The sequence below is a fragment of the Rattus rattus genome, chromosome 11, assembly GCF_011064425.1.
Source record: "Rattus rattus isolate New Zealand chromosome 11, Rrattus_CSIRO_v1, whole genome shotgun sequence".
NCBI classification, from domain to species: Eukaryota; Metazoa; Chordata; class Mammalia; order Rodentia; family Muridae; genus Rattus; species Rattus rattus.
In genome coordinates this window covers 73948046-73973643 of record NC_046164.1, presented here as the reverse complement: position 1 = coordinate 73973643, position 25598 = coordinate 73948046, and the positions used below count along the sequence as shown (strand labels likewise).

The following is a 25598-nucleotide window of genomic DNA, read 5'->3' as shown; positions in this document are numbered from 1 at the left end:
GTTCAGTGCAGAGTTTGAAAACCAGTCATATAACAGACTCCTCCCACATTTCAAATGTTCTGGTTTGCTACTCAATGAAGGCACCATTTCCCCACCAGTGGATGTTCTGGTGTCAAATAAAAGAAAGCAGAATGGGACTGCTGTAATGCATGAGACATCTTTCTAAGGGAACAAAAGAGGGGAAGGTTCAACATGCAACCAGGCAGAGCCTTATTAATTTTTCCATTTATTTAGGGTCTGTACATTTATTTGTCTGTTCAGGGGAATGTGCATGCAAACGAGGACATCTTGCAAGAGCTGGTTCTCTCCCTCCACCATGTGGACGCTAGGAACTGAACTCAGTGCCTTTACCATCTCACAGGTCCTGTCTGAATTTTTGAGACAGGATTTCTATGTTTTGTTTTGGTCAACTTGACACAAACCTAAACATATCTAAGAGGTGGGCCTGAGAAAATGGCTTCCCCCAGATTGTCTGTAGACAAGTCTGTAGGGCATCTTACTAATGATTGGTGAGGGAGGGCCCACCTCACTATGGGTGGTACCACCCCTGGGCAGGTGGTCCCGGGGGTAGAAGAAAGCAGGCTAAGTAGTAAGCCAGTAAGCAGCACTTCTCTGTGGCTTCTGCTTCAGTTTCTGCTCCTTTACATTGTAAACTTCCTTTACAACGGACTGTGGTATGGAGTTGTAAACTGAAATAAAACCTTTCCTCCCCAAGCTGCTTCTGGTCACGGGGTTTTATCATGACAGCAACAGAAAAGTAACTAAGAAGTAGGACTTTATTATGTAGGTCAGGCTAGCCTCAAACTCATGATCCTTTCTCCTTAGCTGACAGACAGGATTACAGGTCTGTACCATCATGCTCAGTTTATTAAGTCTTCAGGAGGAAGGAACACCATAACACTCTGAGGAGGAAAGCATTTTACTGTCTTCCTTTCAGGCCACCGACGTCTGCATCAAGAAGCTTTGAGGATGGCAAGTACATGCGCTGAACGCTGAGGACACTGGGCGAGTTAAAGAGGGAGCTGATCAGCAAAGCAAACAGATGAGAACAATTTAAGTCTGCCTCAGGTGCCAGTGCCACCTCTGACGGCATGGATATGCAGGCAGGGAAACTGACCTCTGAAGGTCTCTGCTGGAGCTCTAACTGTTCAATCCTTTCCTGACACAGCTGCTCAGAAACCTGCCATACAGACACACAGACCTCAGGGACAGCCAGGAGTCAGTCAGAATGGACACAGAGCTCCGTCCATACCTGCAATTCTAGCTCTTGGAAGCCGGGGAACAAGGATCATGAGTTTCAGGTCAGCCTGGATTCCCTCCTGAGACCCTGTCTCAGAAAAAGAAAAGGGGAAAGGCTAAGAGGGGATGAAAAGAGCTTTCTTCAGCCAAGAAGAAAGCTTAGCTACTAAAGCTCTTGCCAAGCAATCACGAGGCCTGAGTTCTCCAGAACTCAGGTAAGAAAGCTGGAGATCCACTGTGACCACCAGGCGGCTCCCTGGGACTTACTAACCAGCCACACTAGACTAATGAGAGGAGTTCCAGCCAGGGTGAAACTATCTCAAAGATCCAGATTGCTAAAGCTGAGAAACAGCACTTCCAAGTTGACCTCTGGCCTCTGCAAGCATGTGACTGTATCCACACACTCAGCCAGCACAGCCAGAAACAAGCACAATGGAGGGGAGGGGCTAGAGTGTGGTTGCCCTTTCTCCCTCACCTAAGACAAGAGCTGCACACCCGGCAGCTGTCTCAAAAAGAGAGATTGGCTTATCTCACCAGTGTCTCCACAGTGCCATGCCCGGCCTAACTGTGACCCTCCCCCACGAGGCCGAGTAGGAGTCCAGGCACTTCTCCCTCTGACAATCTTTCGTCTTATTTGGTGTGGTGACTGAATCCCGTGTCATTCCTACAAAGCAAACACTCTACCCAGGAGCTACTGACACCCTCCGCCTTACAGTCTTTTTTAAAGGAAAAGGTTCCTCACAGGTGAGCACAAACGTTCATTTTAAAGACAGGGAAACAGGTAAGGCCAACTCCAAGACCAAAAGGTGAGTCATCAGTGGAGAAACCACTTTGGACGTCTCTCTGAGACACCGTAGTCGCCAGACTCATACAAACAGGCTCTTTCAAGTCAGCTCAGCAACTATGAGAAAATGTCCATGTCCTTCAGGCTTGGCATGAAATGCAGAACAAAGTCAGTAACAGACAGACACCACAGCACACAACTTTAAATTTAGTCCTCGTGGGGCTGGTAAGACGGCTCAGCTGGTAAAGGTGCTTGCCACCAAGCCTGATGACCTGAGCTGCCTCCCAGGACCCACGTGGTAGAGAGAAAGAAAAAACCCTGTAAGTTGTCCTCTGACTTCCCTCCACACACTATATAATAAAAGAATATCAATTAAAAACTCCATCTTCCTAATATCTGTGAAGAAGATTTTAACAATAGCACAGGCTCACAGATAAGGAGAACAGAGGCCAAGAGAGGTTGAGGCTTTTGTTTGGAGTCTCACAGCTAGAGAACAGTGAAGCCGACACTCTCTAACTCTGTCTTGTGAGGAGGTCACATATCCCATGCAGTCCAGGGAGGCAAATGCTCTTCTCTGAAGGAAACCCTGGTAGAACTGCACACACCTCAAGCTAAAGGCTACAGGGTATATACAGGCTGCCACATAGCCCGGCAGAATTCCTCAGATGTTGAACAGCAGGTAAGTTTAGGCCCCACCCACCTACTGAAACAGCAGGTTTGGTAACAGGCTAGTAAAAGCCTGTCTGGAGAAGCTTGCCAAGGAGTCTCTTGGGATTTGGATGACATCTGATTAATCAAAGCAATCTCTTGAGGCTCATCGTAATTACAAGCTTCAAAATGAAAAGGACGCAAAGGTAGGAAAGCACCACACGCAAGCAAAGGTCCGTCAAACTCAGGAGCCTCACTCAGGTGTCGGCTTCCCGGTAATCTACCAACAGCCACATTCCTCTGGATTAACCAAACCAACCGACCACACAATCCTGCCAGGCAGGCGATGGACACACCTTTGAGCCCAGCACTCAGGAGGCAGAGGCAGGTGGATTTCTGTGAGTTGCAGGACAGCCAGAGCTACATATCGAAATTCAATTTTTGAAAACAAAACTAATAATAATAAATATTAAAACAAAATAAACAAATTCGTTAGGACTTCTTTGGGACAATACTAAATTAAAATAAGAAGAAAGAAACCAGAGAGCACAGAACAAGGCTTCTTACAATCTCTGCTCTCCCCACAAAGGGAAGTCTTTCTGGAGAACTGTGGCCATCCACTCAGCAGGCAGTGTAGTGTCTTCCACTGCAGACCTGGACTATGCCCACATGGGAGCTGTATACAGTAGGCCAAAGACAGAATTGCAGGGGACAGGAGAATGATCCTGCCCTTTAGAAAATCGGAACCAAAGCTCTGAGGGGGACCCTGAGATGGATGGAGCATCAGGGAAGTTCTCGAAGGTGAAGGGAAGACTGGGCAGCTATGGAAGATGGCTGACAAGAAGAATGCTCCCTCAACAAACTCCAGTGTAGCAAGGCTGGGACCTGAGAACAGCGGGGCTGCCAATGCTGCTAGAAACAGGCTTCCGCCAACTTTACTGTCATAGTAATCACTTAAAACAAGGGCCAGGACGTCAACAGAGAACACCATGTTCAAGCCTGAAGAAGAAGCCCATGGATTAAGGAGTCAGTGACGAGGGCAATTATTTTCCTTAATATATAAAAAGCCACCACTGAGCCACATACAGTGACGCGCTTGGGAAGTAGAGCCGAGAAGAATGGGGTTTGAGGCCTGGGCTGGGCTACACAGCAAGACCACATCACAAAACAAAGCCATGGGAGAAGAGGGAACCTTGAGACTAGAGGAGGAAGTAAAGGTTCAGGGATGGCTTGGGAGGCCAGTGAGGTGGACTCTGCCAGCAGAAGACACAAAAGTCTTGTCAAATATCAAGTGGCATCTGCCCCTGCCCAGCAATGCCACCTCCTAGAGATTTTCTTCCCTCGCATGCTAGGAACTCCCACTCTGCTTTCTCCTCTGACCCTACTGGCCATGCCTTCTCCTTTGCTTTGCCTCTTCCTCTCCGTGCACAGGAGAGCTCTGAGGGGTGCATGCCCGATCCTCTCCCCTTCTCCTTGTACACTATTTCACCTCTGGAGATCTCACCCATACTCTGACAACTCACACTTCATACCTCTGGTTCCAACCTCTCACTTCAACTCCCAGTTCAACCAGCCAAGGAATCCAGCAAACAGTGCCCAGCACACACTGGTGACTAATGCTCAACTCTTGGGGAAACTTCATGTTTTGGAAACCAGTCTCAAACTACTGGTGACTACTGTGAAATGGAAAATGCCGGAGCACCAAGCTCATTTCACAGCCAGTAAGTGGAAGGGTAAACATAAAAGGATCAGAGAGAAGACACAGAGTAGATGACCCGGTGGCAACATCTCAAATGGGGAAATGGGCTGAGATGGGAGCTCAGTGGCAAAGCATTCGGTTAGCATGCACAAGCCAGAGGTTCGAGCCATCCTCAGGACCACAAAGGATGAATGAATTAAAAACACATACTTGCGGCAGTTTGGGTGTATAGGCTTGGATGTTTGAATGCTTGTCCGCAGCTGGGAAGGATTAGGAGGTGTGGCCTTGTTAGAGGAGGTGTGTCACCTGGCTTTGAGGTTTCAAAAGCCCACACCACCATTTCCAATTAGCACTCTCTAGACTCTCTAGTGTTCCCTCTCTCTCTCTCCCACGCCTGCCTTCCGCCATGCTTCCCACCATGCTGGTCAGGACTCAAACCCTTCCGAGTGCTGAGTCCCAGATTAAATGCTTTCTTTCATAAATTGCCTTGGTCATGGTGTTTCTTCACGGTACTAGAAAAGTAACTAAGACAATAATAAAGTGGAGGAGAGACACATGTTCAGTTCCTCAGTGAGGCAGGCCATTACCTGCTCCTACAGGTTCAGAGTGAACATATCCTAGGAGGCGGGGACTGTGCCATGGACTGCAATGAGAGCACCACCAGGTCTGCGAGGATCTCAGACCGTCAGGCCCTCATAGTCTCTGTACTTGCTGATCCTGCCAGGATTATCCTCTCCTGCCCTTCGAATCTCAGCTTGGATGGCATCACTTTAAAGACACATTCCCTGCATCCACCACTTAAGAAGTTCCTTATATGCTATTCTCCAGTATTTCTATACATGTGCACACATTCGCCATGCAGCTACCCTGACCTGGAAGCTGTTTATGTGCACTGAAGGAAAAAGAAATCTTTGCAGACAAGCAAGATTAAGATTAGAACAAAAATAACAAAACACAGAGCTGGCAAAAAAAGAAAGACAAACAGCCAGATGGCCAGACAGCCAACCAGACAGACAGACAGACAGACAGAAAGAAAAAGAGAGAGAGAGAGAAAGGAAGGGAGGAAGGAAGGAAGGGAGGTCGGGAAAGGAGGCCAGCAAGCACGGAGCAGGACAGGAGGTTGAAATTTAACTAGTGGCCACTGAAGGCCTCCTTGCGGTGAAGAATCTTTCGAAAACATCAGCCAAACCAAAGGAACAGCTGGGGCTAGGTTTGGGGTGCAGTAACAGAGCAGAAGCTCAGCAAACATGAGGTCCCGGGTACCACGTCCACCATGAGCAGAAGTGAGGGTGCACCTGGTGTGTCTGAGGAGGGTGGAGGATGGGCAATGAAGACACACGGAGGGGACTGGGCACTGTCAGAAGAACAGCTTACATCACTGAAAGAATGCAGTTTACCCTGCTGTAGTGGAATCCTGACACAGGTATCCATGTGCATCTTAGATGCTGTGTCCATTTTAACAGGCCCTGGCTGTCATGGCTTCTGTTCTCCTCACATCTTACTAGTTTTGTAATTATGGCATTTGTTTTCTGTTTCCGATTTGTTTCTCCCCCAAGAGAAAGTAACGCTATATGGCAGAAACTAGGTCTGGCTTATTTACCTACTGGTACATCACAGTGACAAGACTCTAGTGGGTCTCAAAAAACAATGAATCAATGAATCAATGAATGCATGCATGCTAGACTTAGAAGTCTCTGTTGTCAGAATCCTAACACCAAGCACTTCAACTGTTCAACATGAAGAATGAAGACGGAAGCAGACCCAACAGCCACACAAAAACTCCTTCCACCTCAAAGAGCTTAAGACCAAAAAGCAAGTGGGATGTGGGTCAGAGTGTAGGCTGCCCAAGTCTACTCCTGTGTGTGACACTGCAGGGAAGTTCTTACAACGGACACCAGAGCACTGGCTCTAAAGCTGTTGGGGTCAGTGAGATGGCTCTGTGGGCAACAGTCTTTGTCCGATAGCCTGAGTTGAGCCCTGAGGGGGACCCTGATAGTGGCGGAAAAGAACCCACTCCCAAAAGTTGTCTTCTGGTTCTCACAGGCTATGGCAACAGTGTCACTGAACCCACACAAATAAATAAATATAATTAAAGGTTTTTAAGGGGTCTTGGAGAGACAGCTCTGTGGATTAAAGGCATTTGCTGCTCTTGCAGAGGACCCAGGTTCGGTTCCCAATATCCACATGGCAGCTCACAACTGTTTGTAACTCTAATCCTAGGGGACCTGTTGTCTACTCTGCTCTCCAAGGGCACCAAACTCTCAAATGTCATGCATACATGTACGCAGGGAGCATGCATATACATAACATAACTTTTGAAAAAGCTTGTGAGAACTGGGAATATAGGTGGGGGTGGTCTACTTCCTTGGTGTGTAAGGCCAAGGTTTATCCCCTAGTACTAAAAAATAAAACACAAGAGAAGGAGCTCCGTGGGCAGAGACACTCGTTGCTAAGGCTGACAAACCTGCGTGCAATCCCTGGAACCGAGCTCCCATGGCAGAAGGAGAGCGCCAGGTCCTGGGAGATGTCTTTTACCATGCACACACACATACAGAAGGTAAAATAAGAGATGTTGAAGTATGACCCCCCATTCTATCATTCTCTCAATTCTGTCATCTTCGGATGACTAAGAGGACCAGATCGGAACCTGAGAGGATCAGAGTGACAATGGTATCCTAACCAGTGGACTCTGGAACTTCTGTAGTCGACCAGCTACATTGACCCTTAAAATAGAAGGGTCCTCCCATCTTTGGAGATCATCCTTGGGCCTGGAGGTCCAGCCCAAGGTTGAAGACACAAGGGGACTTCGAACCTGGAACCACAGTCAAGCTCTGGCCCCACTAGCTAACAGGATGCATAACAGGATGCATCCCAGAAGTAGAGGTTAACAAAGGTAAAACAGGTCAGCACACTCGGAATCCAGCCCGCTGGTTCGGCAACCATCAGCCAACACTCCTGAAGGTTTGCCATCTCCCTGCTCCCAGAACTCGGCTCAGGCACTCTGCTGACTGGGAACAGCAATGGACGCTTGAAGCACATAAGTCCCTCTAACAGCCACACTTCCCCTATCCCACTGCGATGGCATGGGGACGCACAGGCCATCACCCGGAACCCTCACGACGCCATGGGCTATCCATCCATTTGATCTTTCCCCACTTATCAAACATTGCCTGTGTGCTATGTACCTCGCTAGACGCTGGAGGTGCACAGTTCAGACAATGCTTGCTAAGGATTAAGAGATCTTTACTAAGAAGGCAGCCAAGCAGGCAGACAATTACATTCACGGTGATCACTGCCACAGGACACGAGAGGGGCAGCCAGCTCAGGCCTCTACAAGACGGGGATGATGAGCAAATGGCAAGCACCAGGCGGCAGTCCAGCAAAGGAGGCCACAAGAGTAGCCCGGGCAAGAGCAGCAGGAGTGGGCTGTACAGACGGACGAGCACAGATGGAAGACGGAGCACAGGGGCAGCTTGCAGAGGTGGCAGTGTCTGAATATGACCAGAAGGCCAAGGAGTAAGTAGAGTGGGAAGCTGAAGATGGAGAACCAGCAGAAGTCAGAGCCTGGAAGGCTTGGAGGCCACGCTGAAAAGTTAGCTTTCATTGAGGGAGAGGAGGAACCACTGACAGATTTCCAAGGAGGATTTTTTTTTTTAAATATTTTTTTATTTATTGGTTTTGGTTTTCGAGACAGGGTTTCTCTGTGCAGTCCTGACTGTCCCGGAATTCACTCTGTAGACTAAGCTGGCTTCAAGCTCACAGATCTGCTTGCTTCTGCCTCCCAAGTGCTGGGATTAACTTAAGTTAAAATCATGCTCCACGAAATCTAGCTAAGTAGTAATTTTTTTTTTAATTTCCCCAATTTTCTCCCTATAGTATTTTTTCCTCTCTATATAAACTGATAAAAAAATCAGGAAAGAAAGAAAGGAAGAAAGGAAGGAAGGAAGGAAGGAGCAAATAAATCTCTTCTGGTTATGAAAATCTCAGCAGCATATCTTAGGAGAAAAGACCTGTTAAGAAACAGAAGCGCCGGGGCTGGGGATTTAGCTCAGTGGTAGAGCGCTTACCTAGGAAGCGCAAGGCCCTGGGTTCGGTCCCCAGCTCCGAAAAAAAAAGAACCAAAAAAAAAAAAAAAAAAAAAAAAAAAAGAAACAGAAGCGCCTTCAAGGACCAAGTACCCCTCAACCGTCTGAAGCACACCAGACTATAAAGCCTACCCAAACCATGCCTGCTTCCTGTCAGCACTGCAGGCTTTGGTGCCAGCGTGAGGGTTGGGGGAAGTGAGCAGTCAGACATGAGAAGATGAAAGTCCAGCCCCAGCCCCAGCTGGACCCACAATAAACTGTTCTCAAACTCTTTTTGAGAAGTGAGGAGAGCGGGAGTGGTATTCAAAGCACTTAAAGGTCTAACTGGAGAAGAAAGCAGTAACCTCACGGGGCAGACAGCCTTTTCCAGACGCAGGCCCCAACAGGTACCATGGCTTCGGGTCAATAGTAATATGCTCTGCAAGATACCCTCATGCAACACCTACAGACGGGAGGCCTCCCAGTGTCTTCTTACGACTATTCCGAGACAAGGTCTTTTTATGTAGCCATGGTTGGAACACACCATGTAGACCACACGGGCCTCTTCCCACCTCAGCTTCACAAGTGCTGGCTGGGGTTAGTCATGGACCACCATGTCTCCCCAAAACCCTTATTTCTCTTGGTGCTGGCAATAGGAACCAGCTTTGCAAACGCTGGGGAAGTGCTCTATCACTTTATCTATACATATTTTATTAGGCTAGAAACCCAGCTGAAGTGAGTTATCCAGGTCACACAACTAGGAAGCTGCTGACCTGGGGCTAGAGCCAGCAGCTGACTGGCAGGAGTCAGAGTGCTCATTCCACTGGCCCTCTGAGCCCCTCAAACTACCCGGTGTGAAGCTTCCAGTCAACCCACACTCATCACATGATCTCTACAGAGATGCTGAAGGTCTGATTCTCTGGGACCAGCTAAGCCCTCTTGACAGTTCCTAAGAGAGGCAAAGGAGTCTGGTGGGCTGGATTCAGGACAGAGTGCCAGGGCTCTGTTTATGTCCCTACGAGTTGCTCTGTCTTCAATTATCCCTTGGAAGGATAGGATAAGGTGACACTATTAAGTTTCTGTGAATTCAATGGAACTGAGCTCATGACTGACAGACAGAAGACAGACAGACAGACAAGACAGAAAAGCTGGGTGTGGTAGTTCAGCTCTGTAATCAATCCTAGAACTTGGGAGACTGAGACAAGAGGGGTGCTATGAATTCAAGACACAACGAGATCCTGGCCAGACTGGGCCAGAGTGAGACTGGCTTTAAAAAAAAGGTGTGGAGGGGTTGGGGATTTAGCTCAGTGGTAGAGCGCTTGCCTAGCAAGTGCAAGGCCCTGGGTTCAGTCCCCAGCTCCGAAAAAAAAGAATAGGAAAAAAAAAAAAGGGGGGGTGGGGGTGGGGAGCAGAGGGAGATAGCTGGTTTCTGGAGGGGAAACCTGGAAAGGGGATAACATTTGAGATGTAAATTTTAAAAAATCCAATAAAAGAAAAAAGAAGAGGTAATTAATTTAACATTTTGGCTTACGACTTTTTTCAAAAGCACAAGGAAACCTTCACAGGCTCATCATAGTTCCCTGCACTCAAGAGGAAGTAGAAGACAGTAAGTCTCTTTTGTGTTGCTGTCAGGGAAACTAAGGCAAACCGAGCAAGGAAATGTCTACAAAGGAAGAGAACCTCACCTTCCAGCCACCAAGTGGCCTTCCCATCTCCCAGGCAGACTACTCATTCCCAGCACCCTGACAGGTCAAAGCCCCTCTGAACCGGGGACCAAATGATCCCCTAAGAGATCCTGTTGTCCCCCTCTTTACTGCAAAAGGAAAAAAAAAAAGCGCAAACGGGATGAAGGGAAAGTCTGGATATTAGTTTCATGAATAGCCCATTTGGTGTCTTATAGTTCCCAAGAGTCAGGAAAACCTTCAGCCTCTTGCCCTGACAGCAACAACCTGCGACCAACAGCCTCCTAAAGAAAGTGAACCAGGGGTTGGGGATTTAGCTCAGTGGTAGAGCGCTTGCCTAGGAAGTGCAAGGCCCTGGGTTCGGTCCCCAGCTCCAAAAAAAAAGAACCAAAAAAAAAAAAGAAAAGAAAGTGAACCAAACGCTCCTCATGAACATCAGACCAGACAAGAGTAGAGAAGGCGGCATCCTGACATCAATCCAAACAATATCATGGCGACAATATATGAAAGCACTCTGAGACCCCAAACCAGCTCCAGGTGCCTTTGTCCCTGCGCTTTTACGGTCCCTGGAGACCTGCATAGGAAGTCTGGCTTTGCCTCTACTATTCGAATGACCTTCCATGTGTGATTTAACCTCCTGTGTCTCTGTGTCCTCAGGAGTAAAGGGTAAAGCAATGGTAGCTACCTTACAGGGGCTGCTGTGAGCTCAGTACACAAAGTGCTTAGCACATAGCTTCGAAGTCACTGGATAACCAGTGACAGACACTGTTGTTGTGTTAGCACTAGTACAAGTGTCCCCATTCCGTCAACGTGTCCCTGAGGATCCAAAGGACGAGGGGCTGGCGGCATAAGGCCATTTCTAGATTTTTGCCCCATTCTGGGGGCGGTGGCCAAGAGATAAGGCCCTGAACGAGGAAGCCTCAGGTTGGCCAAGGAGGGGAAAAGCAGAGCGCAGGAGAGGCCTAAGTCCAGGAGTCTCTCCAGCCGTCCTCTTCAAACAGGACTGCGGACCTGAGATGACGGGTTGACGGCGGGCCGCCAAGCCGCGGGGAATGAATGAACACGCAGCCCTTTCACTTTTGCCCACTCGCAGCTCGTACCTCTCCAGCGTAGCGTCCTCTCCGTGACCTCTGACCTCGCAGACCCCTCACCTCGAACCCCTTCAGTTTTCCTCCTATCTCGCTGGGTTTCCTTTTTCCTCACCCACAAATCCAAACGGCTCCTGGTGCCGCGGCTCGGCTCGCTTCAGCAGCAAAATGTCCGCAGCCTCCTCCTCCCTCTCCGCCGGTGCGTCGCAGCAGCAGCAGCCGGCCGCTCCAAGCCCCACCGCTGTCACCTGCCGAGCGGAAGTGAGCAGCCAGCGCGCGGAACTTCCGGTGGACGCACACCCCGGGGGCGGGGTCAAGGGTGCATCCCGGCGGGAGGGGCTGGAGACCTGTTGGGCGGAGCCTGTGTGGGGAGGGCGGAGCCTCGGCAGAGCCGGCCTTTGTGAGGATTGAGGGCTTGGGCGGGCCAGGCGGCAAAGGCAATATACGGTGTCCTTGCTCAAAATCCTTGTTCAGGCTCCCTCTCAAGCATCATGGGATCGAAAGGGTCTTGGAAGACTCTTGGAAGCCCAACTCTTTCTAAGTTACAGATGGGGAAACTGAGGCCAACATCAAAGTGGAAAGTCAAAACCGGAGCTATAAATCTGATCAGAGGCCAGCCGGACTGTGCCTTTCTGCTAGGAAAAAGTTAGACTTTTTCTGCTGTCCTTGGTAAAATTCATTGTACTAGGAGGCAAAACATATGCTACATCTAAGACTTTTCATGCGGGGTTGGGGATTTAGCTCAGTGGGGGTTGGGGATTTAGCTCAGTGGTAGAGCGCTTGCCTAGCAAGCTCAAGGCCCTGGGTTCGGTCCTCAGCTCAAAAAAAAAAAAAAAAGATTTTTCATGCAAGGGGTACCTCACATTATAACTAGTCCCTTTGGCCGGTACCTCAACTGACACAGCCATTTCATTCCTGACTTTGGTCTTGTTAATTTTCTCTTTCTAATAGATAACTTGTGTTCATCCCCTTTAAGACATTATAAAACCTCTATTCTAACATTTTTATTAAACCAATAATATCTGCATTGCAGAGAAAAAATATATTAGTAAGAGAAAAGAAGACCAAAAAACCCCATGTAGGTAGGCTCCTGAGACAATCACTTTTTAACACTTGGTTATCTTCCTAGATGTGATATGTCTGACTTTTATTTTATTATTTGTGTGTTTGTTATTGTTTTTGAGACAGGATCTTGTTATGTAACCCAAGCCAGTCCCAGTGTTCAGATCACAGTAACGCACTGCCATGTCTGGTTTATGTAATGCTGGCGATCTAACTCAGAGCATTGTGCATCCTACCCAAGTACTCTAACAACCGAATCCCTGTCACCTTGGTTGACCTGGGAAACTGAAAACCAAGCAAAAATCTACCCGCCTTTGCAGAGTTACTGCAAATTATTAAAAATGGACAAAATAGAATCCCATATGCTGGGCTGAAGAGATGGTTCAGCAGTCAAGAACACTGGCTGCTCTTCCAGACAACTGGGTTTGGTTCCCAGCACCCACACGGCAGCTCACAGCCACCTGTAACTCCAGTCCCAGCGGACCTAAAACCCTCCTCTGATCATACATGCACATGATATATGTACATACGAACATAAAATAAATAAATCTTGCAGGTGGTAGTGGTGTACACCTTTAATCCCAGGTGGATCTCAAAGTTTGAGGCCAGCCTGGTCTACAGGGAGAGGTTCAGGACAGTCAGGGCTACACAGATAAATAAAAATAAATAAAAATAAATAATAAACAAAACAAAACAAAACAAAAAAAGGCCAGGCTTGGTGGTACATGCCTATAATCCCAGCACTTGGGACACAGCCAGGTAGATTTCTGTGTGTTCAAAGCCAGGCTGGTCTGCATAGGAATTTTCCAAAGTTACAATAGTGAGACCTTGTCTCAAAAACAAACAAAACAACAGCAAAAAGAATGCCATGTACCCTTCACCCAGCTTCCCTCAGTGACATCATATAATACACACACATATATATATATATATATATATAATGTGTGTGTATGTATATGTATATGCACACACACACACACACACACACACAGGCTAATATTAACACCCGGAAGTTGTCGTTGGTAAAGTATCTTTGATAGAGTGCCTTGGTTTTAAAAACAGGATTTGTATGAGATTACAGCTGACCTTGCTCAGCCCAGAGAAGAATGTGAGAGAGCCTGTTTCCCACGATTATCTGTCTTGCTTAAAGCAATTCCAGGAAAGAGAAACAACAAATCTGCACATTGCCCCCACAACTGCATCCACTTCCTCAGCCCAAGTCTCTCCTCCGCCCGCCTTCTAAAGGGTCTCAGACAGCTTTTCCCCTGCCAGACCCTCCATTCCCAAGAGCTGCCCTCCCCTCACTGTTGTGTGCTAACAAGCACAGTCGCACCTGCTAAGGTCAGACTCTGGCCCCATTCTGCCTTCACTCTGCCTCTTTATGATGCCTCCAAACTCTAATGACCTTTGCCTCAGTTCACAGACTTTATTCCATTTTTTTTTTCTCTTTTTTCTTTTTTTCGGAGCTGGGGACCGAACCCAGGGCCTTGTGCTTGCTAGGCAAGCGCTCTACCACTGAGCTAAATCCCCAACCCCACTTTATTCCATTTTTAAACCCTTTCTTTTTTTTTTTTTAACTAAAAATGGAAGAAAACCTTTTTGCTGCAGTTACAGAAATTTATTTTCTTCCAGTTCTGCTGGCTAGAAATCTAAAGCCAAGACTCAGGTGGTTTCTTCTGGAACCTCCCTTTGGCTTGCAGATGGCCGCCCTCCTGCTGTGTCTTCTTGAGGTATTTCTTCTTCTGCACATCTAGAATGACTGTATATGAACATATCATGCTGCCTGTTGAGCTGTCCGGAGGAAACATTTCTAATGAGAAATTCAGCAGTTGTCAATCATAGAGAAAACAAAATGGGAAATGAAAAGAGAAGAACTGGTCAACAACAATTTTAAAAGCCCTAAAATCACCCGGCTGGAGAGTGTCCCTGTTTAAGTGACAAAGTAATAGTAGAGAGGAAACGTAAAAGATCCCAAGAATGTGGGTGTGGGGGGCATACCTGTAACCCTGGCACTTGGGAGGCAGAGGGGGAAGGATCATCAGCTACAAGCCAGCCTGGGCTACATAAGGAAACGGTTTCAAAATAAAAATCTCCAAGGAAACAGAGGTCCCAGACCTGCTTCCTAAGGATTGGCCTCCAGCTGCAGGTAGCTTTTTTTTTTTTTTTTTTTTTTTTTTTTGTGAATCTTCTGAATGAAGTGAATGTGGTTTCTTCATAGGCTGAGATGGCGGGAACTCTAAGGAGCACAGGGATTTGTAAATCCCTGCTGTATAGCAGGTCTTCTGTGAGTGATGAGGCAAGGTTCTGCACTCTAACTGAACCAGGTCCCCAGCCCTGGGTCTAATGACCCTTTATATATAGTATCTACCCCGTGTTACATATTATACAAGCCATTGGGCAACATCTTTTTTTTTTTTAATTTTTTTTTAAGACTTTATTACAGATGGTTGTGAGCCACCATGTGGTTGCTGGGATTTGAACTCAGGACCTCTGGAAGAGCAGTCAGTGCTCTTAACCGCTGAGCCATCTCTCCCAGCCCCCATTGGGCAACATCTTAAAAGACACAGAAGGATACTTGTAGATACCATGCAAATCTCATATATCATTATCAGGACCTTGGACTTAATTTGGACAAATTAAAGAGTGTTCTTCACCTCTGTGTCCACTAGAGGGTCCACAGTGCCATTAGCTGCCATTCTTTTCTATAAACATCATCTCAGGCACAGGCCTTGCAAATGCCCTTCTAGTTCAAGTTTCTAGACTTTTCTTCCTATGTAGTTATGAATCTGCCATCCCAGTCTCTGCTTACTGCTCCTTGTTGCTTTTAGTCCTTTAAATCCCTTAAGTTGCCACAAAGTGAATGTGTTCAGGACCTCACTGATAATGCCAGCCCCTCACCTGCAGAAGGTGGGGGGCTTTATATCCTCACCTTGTGGGATGCCACTGGCAGAGCAGAGGGGCCTGGAGGCCTCCAGGGCTCCTTCCTTCCACTACACCATTGCTTGAGTTTACAGGAACAAAATTCTGCCTGGCTCCTCAGGCTCTATTGCTACAGGCTGCCTCTCAGAGTTCTCTGCTTGCTCCAGTCTCTAGGCTGGACCAGTTTCTATTCCACAATTGAAAGGGCCCAGACTAGATCTGGAAAAGTAGAGCTCAGTGGAACAGTGTTAGTTTAACATGAGAGAGAGAGAGAGAGAGAGAGAGAGAGAGAGAAAGAGAGAGAGAGAGAGAGAGAGAGAGAGAGAACCCAGGCTCCAGGCTCCAAAATCCTTAGGTATGGGAAATCTGTCCTCAAACCTATTTTCCTGGGCTGGAGAGATGGCTCAGCGGTTAAGAGCACCGACTGCTCTTCCAGAGGTCCTGAGTTCAATTCCCAGCAACCACATGGTGGCTCACAACCATCTGTAATGGGATCTGATGCCCTCTTCTGGTGTGTCTGAAGACAGCAACAGTATACTTATATATAATAAATAAATAAATCTTTAAAATAAAAGATCCCTAACAGAGATAGAGTCTCGGCATTTATACACAATGCCTGCTCTCTTGACGCTCCCGTGGCAGGGGATCTACTGTTTGCACTGACATCATTCTTGCTGACTGTGTGCATGCGCATGTAACTCAGTCTCTTTGACCTTCAGTGTCCCATCTGGAAAATGGGACTAATGCCCTATTTTATTCAGATATCAGGAAAATCTAGGTATTTTTTAGATAGGTAAAGAGCTTAAGACACAGCTAGCCAGCGCTAAGTACTGAATGCATGTGTGAGTGCCATGCACTAAAGGCGCCACGTGTGAGTGGTGCACAGGAATATTTCCAGCATTCAGAAGGCAGACTAGGCCAGTCTGTACTACATATCAAATTCGAGTCCAGCCCCGCTATTTGGGAAGACCCTGTCTCTCAAAAAGTGCGAAGAACCTGTCTATCATGTATAAGGCCTTAGATTCAATTTCCAGGAAAAAACCAGTAACAGAGCCAAAGCATGCACAAAGGGCAGCGTAATGAGCTGTGACACTGCAGGACGCGTTTATGGCCCACATTTAAGGCACCTGCACACTGCTGTGCAGCCCCGACCCATATCCACCTGCAGAGACAGAGTTCCTCACCTCAGGACCACCAGCTCCCACTGCCGTCCCTCCTCCGTCTCTGGTAGCCACTATTCTAGTTTTCCTTCCCCGTACATTTGACCATTCTAGGCACCTCATACAAAGTTAACCCAAACGTGCCAGCAAGTTGTACATCAACTTGACACAAGCTGCAGCCCTCTGAGAGGAGGGGACCTCAGTTGAGAAAATGCGTCCCTCCTTATGTAGCCCAGGCTGGCTTGTAGCTGAGGATCCTTCTGCCTCTGCCTCCCAAGCGCCAGGGTTACAGGTGTGCCCCCACACTCACATTCTTGGGGTCTTTTACGTTTCCTCTCTACTATTACTTTGTCACTTAAACACGGACACTCTCCAGGCCCTCTAGAACAGAGACAGCCAAGTCTTCCTTACACGCCAGCCCCTGGATTGCCAGCTGTTGGAGTGTGGGGAGAGCCTAGAAGCTCATACTTACGGATTCAGGTAGAGGGGTCCACACAGACACAGGAGGCAGGTCTTTCATTTGAGCAGGGTGAGGAACAGTATTTATTTTTAAAAATAATTTATTTATTATAGTTTTATGGGCATGACTGTTTGGCATGCCATGTATGTCTGTGTGAAGGTGACAGTTACAGACAGCTGTGAAGCTGCCGTGTGTGTGCTGGGAATTGAACCCAGGTCCTCTGGTAGAGCAGCCAGTGCTCTTAACTGCTGAGCCATCTCTCTAGGCGCAGCGTTATTTGTCTTTGAGATGAAGTCTGTGTAGTCCAGGATAATGTTAAGCTGCAGTCTCCCAGGTACTGGGAGTACAGGCGTGCACTGCCAAGTCCAGCAAGTTTTCTTTGATTGTTTTTGGTAGTCCTTTCTCCCTTTCAGGCAACTCGAGATGTCCCCGTCTGGTCTTGTACCGCTATCAATCATTTTTCCAAACATCTTTTATTAAAAGTGGTGGTAGACGGGTACACTCACATAAAAAAATCTTTTAAATATACATCTCTGCATATTTAAAAGTTCAATGTTCTTGAGAAAGTTAAGATATAGTAACCAAATATATTAATAATATATAATGTAATAAATATTATTAAAAGCAAAAAAAAAAAAAAAAAAAAAAGAGTGGTGGTAGAGATCCAGCTCTGGGTGCTGGCTGCGCTCATTGCCATGAGGTGTTCCTGAATGTCTCGGTGGTTGGAGGTAAACTTGTAAAATGTCATGTTCCCCGACCCTATCATCTACTACAACATAAACCTAGGGTAACCCCACTCCCTCCAAACCACTTAAAGATTGAAGTTGCTGGCTTCCGTTTATAGCATTTGTGAGGTAGTGGCCCTCCCATGGGCATTTCCAGTATCCAGAATATGCAGTGATTTGGACCGGGCTCTCTCTATCACTGGGGGATGAACAGGACACATCCCAGTTCGTTTGCAAGAAAGGTGCTCATTGCTGCCTTTCAACCTTCAGGAAAAGCCTAATGGGGCTGGGAAGCCAAGGGGCTCAGCCTGGACCCCCAGACCTGTTTCTGGAGCTCTCTCCTAATGTTCAACCTTTTGAAGGCTGTTAACCTTCTCTGAGCCCCTTCACTGGAAAGTGAAAACAGCTCGATACCTCTCCCATGGGGTTTAAAGAGTTAGCGGCCTCATAGCAAATCTATTTGTTTTCTATTGCTGGGTAACAAATTACCACCTATTTAGCAGTTTCAAACAACATCCAGTTCACAGTTCTAGAAGCAGATTTTCTGCACTGCTTGCCTGGGTTCTTTGCTGAAAATGTGGTTTGGGGCTGAAAGCAAGACTTTGACTGCCTGGTACTGCTGTCCGTTCCTGCAGTTCCCAGGCTCACCAGTTGTGGAAGCCTGAGGTTCCCACTATATCTCTGGTTGTCAGCAGGAGACTAAGCTGTGGCTGTGTTCAGGTCCTGCCCCGGGGCCCTCCTGTTCAGCAATGGAGGATTCTCCCACCTCTGCTATCAACCGAACAAAAAATCTCCTGCTTTTGCAAGGTTTCTATAAAATAACCTTGAGCTCACCAGGAGAAGTGTGTGTGTGTGTGTGTGTGTGTGTGTGTGTGTGTGTGTGTGTTCTTGTGGGTATGTGCACATGTATGTGTGGATGTCCACAAACATGTATCCTTTTGTTCCTGTTTTGTTTGAGACAGTTTTCCTACACAACACCTCTGGTTATGCATCAGGCCGGCCTCCAATTCACAGAGATCCACCTGCCTCTACATCCCGAGTGCTGGGATTAAAGGCTTGTAAAGGCTTGTACCACTGAGCCTGGGGTATGCGTGTTGTGTTCTTGTGCATGGGACAAACAGAGGTCAACACCAGGTGTCTTACTCTGTCGTTCTCTACCTATTTATTTATTTAGAGACAACGTCTCTTACTGAACCTGGAGCTAATTGATTGACTAAGCTGAATAGCCAATGAGCTTGAGAGATCTACTTGCCTCTGCCCTACAATTTAGGGTGGGGGAGGGGGTCTTCTACAGAAGTGGACTTTGAACTCTGATTTGTATATAGGGATAAAGACCCAAACTCAGGTCCTAATTCTTGAGCAGCAGGCACTTTACTAACACACACACACACACACACACACACACACACACACACACACACACACACGGAACCTTGGACCAGGATGGGGTAGAATTCTCATAAGTGTGTTATATTATGTGGCTCAATGGACTTTCTTGTTAGTCTGTTTTTATGAAACATGTTCTTTTTACCTTTCTCTACTATTTTGGTAATCTATTTTTTTAAAGTCCATCGAGGGGCTAGAGAGGTGGCTCAGCGGTTAAGAGCACAGACTGTTCTTCGGGAGGTCCTGAGTTCAGTTCCCAGCAACTACATAAAATAAATAAATCAATAAAAAAAAAATAAAGTCCATTGAGCTGGGCATGGTAGTGCCTGTGTTTAATCTCAGAATGCAGGAAGCAGAGGCAGGCTGATTTCCATGAGTTCAAGGACACCCTGGTTTGTATAGAGTTCCAGGTAGCATGGCTACACAGAGAGATCGCCTGCTTGCAACAGACGACACTGCAGCCTCTTGTAGGTCTCAGGTGTGGTGTGTGTGTGTGTGCGCACACACACACACACGAACTCGCATGCGTGCACACCCCCCTCAAGAACCTAATGAAGACTGAGGAGATGGCTCTGAGGGTAAAACTGCCTTTGGTGCTATCCTGATTCCTGAGTGTGAGGACCAGAACCCACAGAAAAGCAGATGTGTTGGTGCAAATCCGTGATCCTGTGGCAAAATGGGAAGCAAGGACAGGAGAAATAGCAAAAGCTTGGGGGCCAGTGCACTGCTCCATATCAGAAATAAGAGAGACCCTATAAAGTGGAAACGTAAGGGTTCTTTGGAAAGTCGGTTGGATGGTGTTTGGCTGGGGCAAACACATGAAGGAGCGTTTCCCCAGAGCAGACACAGGAGAGAGGATGTTCTGCTAAAGCAAGTACCTCTGGTGGGTGATGGGCTGCAAGGAAGGTTAAAGCTTTTAAAAACCATCATTAAAAAATAGGATCTGGGGCTGGAGAGATGGCTCAGCGGTTAAGAGCACCTAACTGCTCTTCCAGAGGTCCTGAGGTCAATTCCCAGCACCCACATGGTGGCTCACAACCATCTGTAATGGGATCCGATGCCCTCTTCTGGTGTGTCTGAAGACAGCTACAGTGTACTCATATAATAAATAAATAAATCTTTAAAAAAAAAATAGGATCTGAAAAAAATTAAAGTTACAACCTTGTCTTAATCAGGGGGAAGGCAAGAATAGACTGACTCTCAAACATACTCTCTGAACCACCACAAACCAACAACCACATACTACATTAAACAAAAAAAAAAATATCATGGACTAAGAGACAGCTCACTTAAGAGCATTACTGCTTTTCCAGAGGACCAGAGTTCAATTCCTAGCACCCACAACATGTGGCTCACAGCCCCCTGTAACTCCAGCTGCACAGGATCTTACACTTCGAATCTCTGCAAGCAAACACCGGCATTCACACACACACGCACACACACAGACACACACTAACTAACCAAAATGGACCTTTAGAATTTAGAGTGCTTTACATAAAAGAAATTGACAAAGGTTGTAGACTCTTCCTACGAAAAAGAACCAAAACCAAACCAAAACAAACAAACAAGCCCCACTCTAGCATTCACAGACTTCTGAAGACTGACCAGGTCAGAAACCATCGTGGTGGGATATCTCAGCATATCCCTCCAGAGCTTGAAGATTCGATGAAAACCTTCACTGACATTATTAACCAGCGCGTACCTATGACTAACCAGTTTACATCTAGTGGGCTGGGTTTCCTGTAAATTTTTTTTTAAAGATTTATTTATTTATTATATATAAGTACACTGTAGCTGTCTTCAGACACCAGAAGAGGGCATCGGATCCCATCACAGATGGTTGTGAGCCACCATGTGGTTGCTGGGAATTGAACTCATGACCTCTGGAAGAGCAGTCAGTGCTCTTAACCGCTGAGCCATCTCTCCAGCCCCTGTAAATTTATTCTCATAGTTAAAACATTTGTTTATGTGTGTGGGTATTTTGTCTGTGTAGCTAAGCACCACTTGTACGTGTTGCCCTAGGAAGCCAAAATCCTCTGGAACTGGGGTTACTATGGGCTCCACATGGCTCCACGTGGGTCTTGGGAATCAAACTGGTTCCTCTGGAAGAGCAGCCAGTGCTCCTAACACCTGAGCCATCTCTCCAGCTCTGTTACATGTATTTTTTTTCCTACATGAATCTACCTGTATGGTTCTCCTTCCATTTATTCATTTGTTTTTGCAGTGCTGGGACTGAACCTTGCACATGCTAATCAAGTTCTATACTACTGTTCCATACCTCACGTATCAGGAAAAAAGTTTCTACATAAAACACACGTGAACTCTTCACTCATTAGCCTCTGAAAAATGTAGCCTAACCCCTGTCCCCATAGCATTTACACTGTATTCCTTAGCACGAGTCATGGAGAGCTCAAAGTATGTAAGGGCTGGGGAAGTGTAGCTCGGTGGTAGAGCTCTTGCCTAGCTTGCCTCAAGCCCAGGGCTTAGTCCTCAGAGCGGCACATTTGAAAAGCCAGTAGGGCTGGCAAGATGGTCCAGCGGGTAAAGGTGTGTTGCCTGGCCTGACAGCCCTAGTTCAAGCCTGGAATTCTATCAGACAGGCTACCTGAAGCTAACCAGTTAGGCTAGACTGGAATTCTACTTCCTCCACAGTACCGGGGTTACAAGTCCTTGTCACCATGCCCAGGTTTTGGTTGTTGTTGGGTTTGTTTTTTGTTTTGTTTTGTTGTTTTATGTGAACCCTTTTTTTTTTTCCGGAGCTGGGGACCGAACCCAGGGCCTTGCACTTGTTACATGAACCCTTGAATCAAACTCCAGTTCCTACAGCAGCCATCCTGCAAACTGAGTCATCTCCACAGCCTCCGTTAGACTCCAATCAACTCCAATGGACTTCTGTTGTTTGTTTGTTTGTTTGTTTTGAGACAGGGTCTCACCATACAGCCCTGGTTTGTGTGGAGTTTGTACCTAGACCAGATCACTCTTGAATTCACTGAGATTAGCCTGTCATTGCCTCCCAGGTGCTAAGGTTACAGGTGTGACCACCGCACGTAGCTATCCGGGCGAATTTTTAACATACCATTTTGGTTGGACTGACATTCCTCACGTCCCCTTCTCGGGCCGGACATAGGAGCATATGCAGGATTTGAAGGGCAGAGGTGAAGCCACTGCCCTGTTGTGGCACTCACCTGACCTACTGGTTCTTTTGTTGGTGAGAAGCTACAGGCCTTTCATAGCTGGCTCTGCTTTCTCTGGTATTTGGCCCTGGCTTCCCAACACCCACACCATGACAGTGTGTGTAGCTTTATGGGTAGGAGTCCTGCTTCTTCAAGATACCCACACATCCCTCTCTGGTCTGGAAGAGCTGACTTGGGGTTCCACCCACTCGCCTAGGCTCCTGGGGCTTTCTGTGGCTTCCAGCACGTTCTTGCTATTTCCCATTTTGAATTCCCCTTCTTCCCCCCCCACCTGTGCACTTAAAGCTCTCACGTAAGACTGAAGGGTGCCAGCCTTCCAGAAGGTACTTATGCAGCTCCCACAATCACATGAGTTCAAGCATCTGGGACAAGCCTTTCCTCTGTGACCTCAGGATTCTGCCTCCTGGTTCAGATCCCGAATCAGTGTGGCCGCACTGGGTCAGAAGAGGCGGGCACACAAGCAGGAAGCTGGATATGGTGGGACGTACCTAGTATCCCAGCATTTAGGAAGTGGAGACAGGAGGATGAAGAGTTCAAGGTCATCCTTTGGCTCCACGGTGTGTGCAAGGCCAGGCTGTATAAGAATCATTCTCTTTAACATAAACATAAAAAGCCTATACTTAGGTAAGGATCCTAGTTTGGTGCGGTGTATACACGTGTAGTTAGCTCCAGTAATGTGTGTGTGTGTGTGCGTGCGTGCGTGCGTGCGTGCGTGCGTGTGTGTGCGCGCGCGCTGAGTCAGAAGGGAAGATCTTGAGGCCAACCTTACCTAAACATGGAGACCCCATTTTCTCTCACTGAAATGTCCGATGTTCCCCCCTTACAGCGACTTTGATAAGCAGAACACCTGGAATTGGTGTCACAAAATGTGACAGAACTTTGCAGGTGTGTGCTAGCCCACTATCCCACCGATGTGAGCTCTGGTAGAGCAGGTGTGGCTCTGAGAAACTTGCTGGAGCCGCTGCCTTCAGCTGGCCCCGAGGCACAGTAAGCAGCAGCTGAGCTAAGCCGCTTCCACCTGGAAAGCATTCTATAGCTCTGCCCGGTCTGGCCAGTAGGGGGCTCTAAAGTCACGTCTAGAAAGGCAATCTGTCTAAGGGTGCAAAACAAAAGACAACAGTGAGGAGGCTGAATCCCTGCAAGAGTGGGGGTGGGAGCGGAACTGCCCGAAGGGGGTCTGCAACAGTTGGCAAGGCAGGGCAGATTTCCCTTTGAAGCTGAACTCTGGATGTCTGGATGAACCTGTGGTCCCCCTTGTGTAACTGGGCATCCCAGCTACGCGCCTGGAATGTATCACCAGCAGGGGCAGGAGGCTGCAGGTGACAGGCATCATACCCAAGAGGACTTAAAAGTTTCTTTCCGGGTTGGGGATTTAGCTCAGCGGTAGAGCGTTTGCCTAGCAAGCGCAAGGCCCTGGGTTCGGTCCCCAGCTCCGAAAAAAAAGAAAAAAAAAAAAAGTTTCTTTCCTGGGGTTGGGGATTTGGCTCAGTGGTAGAGCGCTTGCCTAGCAAGCGCAAGGCCCTGGGGTTTGGTCCCCAGCTCCGGAAAAAAAAAAAAAGTTTCTTTCCTGATTATCAGCCATGATCCACATACCCTGTCTGGCCTCAGCTTCCTTCCTGGTGCCATAACCGGGTTAAATATTCAGTTGGCTTTTACCTTCCTGGTAATGAATGGTGGTAAGTAAAGGGAGTGACATTGGGATCATTAGTCAGGAATTCACGGTTTTCTAGAGCAGTGGCTCTCCGCCTTCCTGATGCTACGACACTTTGACAGTTCCTCATGATGCGGTGACTCCCCCACCATGAAGTTATTCCGTTGTTACTTCCTAACTGCATTTTTGCTACTGCCATAAATCATAATGTAAGCATATGATATGCCACGTCTGTGGGGTCTCCGCGCACGAGCTGAGAGCTGCTGCCCTAGGGTCTAGACTCCCTCTCTCCCTTCATTTTACACAGCATCTCTGAGATAAGCAGAGCTGCTGTCTTGGTTTCATAAAGCTTAGGGTCTGTGCTGGGAGGAAGCTAGTACTTCTGGGAAGGGTCTAGGGTTATAGGAGCCTGGGCCTCTTGGACATAGGATTTGCTGTTTCGGATTATGTGAACTTGAGCAAGGCACTTACCCTTCCTGTGCACGCAGACGTCAACCGTTGCGGAATATGCCGTGCATCTTTGTGGCTTGGGTTTGGACGACGCTGTCTGCTTCGCTCCACAGCCTGCACTCTCTTCCCAGTGGGTAAGGCCTTGAGGACTCAGGTCTGGGACTAGGATTTCATGACAAGCTCAGGTCTCCCCCTGGAAGAGCCACACAAAGCTGCCTGCCCAACTTGCAGGCATTCTCCCTTGTCCTGGCCAGCAGCCTCTGCCACCCATCCTGGCCTCTTGGCAGCCAGTCTTTTCCTGTTGGTTCCTTCCGGTTCTCCCAGCTTCCTCTGTGAGGCCTGCCAGAGCCCTCTTCTCTTAGCCACCAACCCCTCTCCCAACTCTCCTACACTCAGGGCTTCAGAACTGCTATCTACCCCCAAGTGCCCTGTGATTAAGCTACTGCTGGCAACCACCCACTAGCCTGGTTAGTTCTGGAATCTTCTGGAATTAGCCGTGGCTGCATGCTATATGCCAATGTCAGACACTTCCACACTCAATCTTCCTAGAGTCACAGAGACGGGATTTGATTTTCCCCCTACAACACAGGGAGGGTTTCGTTGTGTAGCCCTGGTTATCCTGAAACTTGCTCTCTAGACCAGACTAACCTCAAACTCAGAGATCCACCTGCCCCTGCCTCCAGGACTTGAATACAGAACTCCTCGTCTCCACAGGACACTGCCCACTTCTCTGAGGAAGGGCCCCATCCACTCCAGGCCCTGAGGTGGCTGTCACTGCTGCTGCTTCTGCTTCTTGTGTTGGTTGGTGATATTCTGATGAGGAAGACTGGACTTGCCCCCAAGGAAATCGACACCCCTAATCAGCAGGAAGTAGCCTGAAGAGCCTACACCCTCATCCTTCTAACCGCCTTTCTTCTCCTGTCAGTGTTGAGGGGCTGGAAGGGATTGTGGTGGAATAAGGGTTGGGGGTGGGAGATAATAGAACCCAGAAAATTCACCAAAAACTACGCCTACATGCTCCAGTACCTCTGTCTGAAAGAAGACAGAAATGTCCTGGACTTTTGTCATTTTGTTTTCTTTTCTTCAATGCTTGGGAAGGAACACTGGGCCTCACACAGGCTCAGCAGGTCCTCTGTCACCGAGCTCCGCCCCCATCATCCTGCTCACAGTTGGTTAATATATGCGGCTTCTGTGCTCAGCTCTGGGTCCCACAGGCCTCCTGGGACTCTTCCCTCACAGACAATAAAGTCAAAGCCCGTGAGGGATGAGGGCTCTCTGAAAAGGCATCTCTGTGTAAGCCTTGCCCCGAGGTGAGGAGCATCGTGCAGACCAAGGTTTCCATTGATAGCTGTGTGACTTGGATAACCCTCTCCAGCTCTCTAGGCCT

At 47.8% G+C, this 25598-nt stretch overlaps 1 protein-coding gene across 1 annotated transcript in view; it reads right to left on the bottom strand.

The window, feature by feature from the left end:
- Positions 1–11487, bottom strand: part of Ap1b1 (adaptor related protein complex 1 subunit beta 1) — a 51993-nt gene extending 40506 nt beyond the window's left edge. The window contains exon 1 of the mRNA XM_032916063.1: positions 11320–11487. The gene's annotated coding sequence lies outside the window, so the exon portion shown is untranslated. The remainder of the gene's footprint in view (positions 1–11319) is intronic.
- Between the last annotated feature and the right edge of the window lie 14111 nt (positions 11488–25598).